The 3900-nt window shown below is 32.3% G+C and overlaps 1 pseudogene; it reads right to left on the reverse strand.

Annotated features, from left to right (window-relative positions):
- Positions 1-2064: 2064 nt before the first annotated feature.
- On the reverse strand, positions 2065-2629 carry LOC129038873 (dihydrofolate reductase-like; annotated as a pseudogene).
- Positions 2630-3900: the final 1271 nt, after the last annotated feature.

Here is a 3900-nt window from a genome sequence, read left to right on the forward strand (position 1 = left end):
GACAATGTGTAAACAAATAGAATAAAAATAATAAGTATATTTGGTAGAAAGCTAATTTTCTCTGCTAAAGAGAAAATTCTATACATCTAAAAGAGTCCTTCACATATTACAAAACTCAGAAAAGATAAATTCTCAAGTAAATTCTATTAAAATTATTTAACTATAAGTTAAAAATTATATACTGTGTAAGCCCAGAGAGCAAATATTTTTTTCATTAAGAAAACTGTTGCTTGTTCTTAGGTTTCCTTTCTGCTTTGTTAAACAAGAGAAGATAATGGAGAGGTTAGGGGGGAAAACAGTCAAACTGACCTCTCCCCAACTACCTTGTAATACCAGAGGGCTTAGGATGAATAACATTCACTTCATTCAATTAAAAAATAAATGTGAAATAATCACCACAAAACTCCAGAATGAAAATTTGCAGTCTGAAAGGACAGGTAATGCAATCATTATTTAAATAATTTTTGAAAATATGGTTACACATTTTATGAAAGCAATTCTGTTTGAAAGTAAAGATATATAGCAAAAAATGAAAGTAAACAATAAAATGTGTTCTAAAATCCCAAATTATACAGCACAAATCCAATAGTATTAATTCCAATTACTAATCATTTAAAAATAACCAAAGACTTAGATGCAAAAAAAAATTTTTATTAAAATGTTTCTTGCAAATCTACATAGTAAAGAAAGATGGAAAACAAATAAAATGCTCCATTAAATAGGATTGGATAAATAAATTGTGACATATCCTTAAAAACAAAAGGCTCTTCCTCTTCTAAAACTCATGTTTTATCAAAGTATTTAATGAAATGTAAAGACAGGTTACAACAGTGAGTACTATAATTATTTCAAATCATTGTGTAATTCACTGTAATAAGTTTTTTTTTTTTTTTTTTTTTGAGACGGAGTCTTGCTCTGTCGCCAGGCTGGAGTGCAGTGGCACATTCTCGGCTCACTGCAACCTCCACCTCCGGGGTTCAAGCGATTCCCCTCCCTCAGCCTCCAGAGCAGGTAGGACTACAAGAGCGCGCCACCACGCCGGGCTAATTTTTTTTTTTGTATTTCAGTAGAGATGGAGTTTCACCGTGTTAGCCAGGATGGTCTCGATTTCCTGACCTCGTGATCCACCCGCCTTGGCCTCCCAAAGTGCTGGGATTACAGGCGTGAGCCACCACGTCCGGCCAATAAGTTTTAATAAGAAAAGTTAAATAATATTTTTTATAAATTGTTTTAACCATTTAGATATGCCTGAAGTATGTTTAGAACTTAAAAGGGGTTAGATCAAATTTGAATATGTAGAAAATCTTGGGGGCTAAAATCCCATATCTATCCATTTCAACTATGTTGATTATTAAAAACCAAAAAAAAAAAAAGAAAAAAAAACAGAAAAATATGTCTATAATATTAAGATAAAATGAGTTGCAAATCTAGGTCACAAAAAGATACTTATTTGTACATCTTTAAATATAAAATTAAAATCAGGAAGTCATCTGAGGTGTACCATGTTTCAGTAACTGGCAAACTTCATATAGAATTCATAAGTGTCTTTTGATGGATAACCTGGGAAAATTTTATAATTAATAATTAAGATTTTTTTTCAAAATTTTAAAACATATTTTCCAAAAGGGGGTGAAAAAGTAATGATGACAAACAGGTGCAAGTATGTATAGCAGGAGTCAGAAAACAAGCTTATGTAATCTAACTCTTTTTTTTAAGGGTATGTGCATCTTCACCTTTAATAAATACTGCGAACATTTAAAAACCTGACAATGTCAAGGACTGGTGAACGTGTCACATGTGATGAGTGTGAAATGGCATCTCTCCGCAGCAGGTGCTGGAGACAGTTTGGCCTTAGAGAGGCACTTAGACAGTTACAGCAAGAATGTTTTATAAATGGTATTTGATATAGTCTAATTAAGATTAACGGGGAATAAAAAAAGTGCTGCTTGGAAATAATAATTCATAGATCTAAAGTCAACAAAATCTTTTTTTTCTAATGTAACAATATATAAGATTTTACAGAAAGGGAGAACAACTTGAAATAAATCAGGAAACGCTTTTATATTAATCATTCTTTTCATATACTTCAAATTTGTACTTAACGCCTTTCTCCTCCTTCACATCAGAGACAACCCCTTGTGGGTATTCTGGGAGAAGTTTATATTTCTCTAAATCATCTTCTAGGGGAAAAAAAGTGTCACTTTGAAAGTCCTGCATGATCCATGCCACAAATAGTTTAAAGTGGTCTCTTAATTCATGGATTCCTTATAAACAGAACTGCCTCCCACTGTAAAAAACATGTCTAGTTTATTTGCTAATTTTAGTTGCTCAATACGTTTTAAGGCATCACCCAGACTTTAGCCAAGAAAAGGAAGTCTTTGTGGTGGTTCCTTGGATTCTCTACTGACAACTAAATTAATTATATTCTTTAAAGGTTGATTCTTCTCAGTAATCGAGAACAAGGACTTCCTAATCAAAAACACTAAATTTTGTTTACCTTCTGCTGAAGAGGGTGTGGTCATTCTTTGGAATTGAATTTATTTCTGAGCTGGGGTCAGAGCAGGTCCCCATTCCTGTTGATGCCCATCTTCTGGGAAACAGTGACAATGCAGTTTAGTGGATGAACCATGACATCAGCAGTGAACACCTATGAGCTGGGTCACAACACCAGGATACAAGGCCAAGAATCGTGTGAAATTCTAACTCTTGTTTTTATGTTGCCAATCATTATTTCCATTTCTTCCTTGGATTTGGGTTACTGCTGTTGATTAAGATTATTGCTAATATTTATAATATTTTATCAGAATTACATTTTGTGATTAATAAGAAATATTTTAAATCCATAAATTAGATAATGGGTTCACCTATACATATTTTTAACCAAATAAGAAATTTAAAAATTTACAGGATTAAGTATAGTTATAATATTTGCTGTTTTCAGTTGCATGAATGTTATATGGGGAGAAGAGTTAACCTGTAAATAACTAACTATTCAACCTTGATTCTTACCTTTGTTTACTTAAATTTATATTTTCAGTCTTCTGGCAAATTTATTTTTGATAATGACTTTTTTGGTTTTCTTTGTTTTGATTTTGCTTTTTGAGTCATGGAAAATGATTTATAAAGAGAAATACAACATGACTGTCTTTCTTCCAAAAGAAATATAAGACTTTCATAGAAAAGTTTCAACTGTGAGGCAATATCTACCACAATCATTAAGGCAGATGGTTTACCTTCATGTGATATTCAATTATCTCTTAGCTACCTATACTTTAAGTACATAATGTGAAGTGTTGAGTGCCTTATATTTATTCCATACAAGTTTAACAGTATTATAATTGCTTCACCTTTTTGATTCATATCATTTTAGTTTTGATGATGTTAGTATTCTACTGAATTTAAAAAAAAAACACTTTTGTTTGTACCACATATGCCTCAGATAGAACAAACAAATATTATCGATGGAGGCTGCTGGCTCTGTTTGGTTTCTTGGGGTTTTCTGTGTGAGTTCATGTGTATTTACCTACATAAACCAAATTAAACTATAATTCTCAATTAATCTTAGAATTCCCTCGAAGTAAGAGAGATGAGGAGGGGCTTACACCCTCCATGATACTAACTAAAAAGAACACCTCATTTATACTCAATCTTAATCTTTTTCTGGCCTTTATTTAATCTCAATTTGCAACTATTTTATTTCTTTGATTATTTGATAAATGTCTAGCCTCCCCACTGTGTTTTAAGCACTGTCAGAGCAAAGATCACATCTCTTTTGTTCACCATTGTACCCTAACACTTAGGACAGGGTTTAGCTAAAGAAAATTCAAAGAAGAGAGCTACAAAGAGAATATAGGCTGCAGAATTATTGGCCTAACTTTTCAGGGTCCTGTCAGGGGACAA

This window comes from Pongo pygmaeus, chromosome 5 (assembly GCF_028885625.2).
Source record: "Pongo pygmaeus isolate AG05252 chromosome 5, NHGRI_mPonPyg2-v2.0_pri, whole genome shotgun sequence".
In the NCBI taxonomy this organism is placed as follows: Eukaryota; Metazoa; Chordata; class Mammalia; order Primates; family Hominidae; genus Pongo; species Pongo pygmaeus.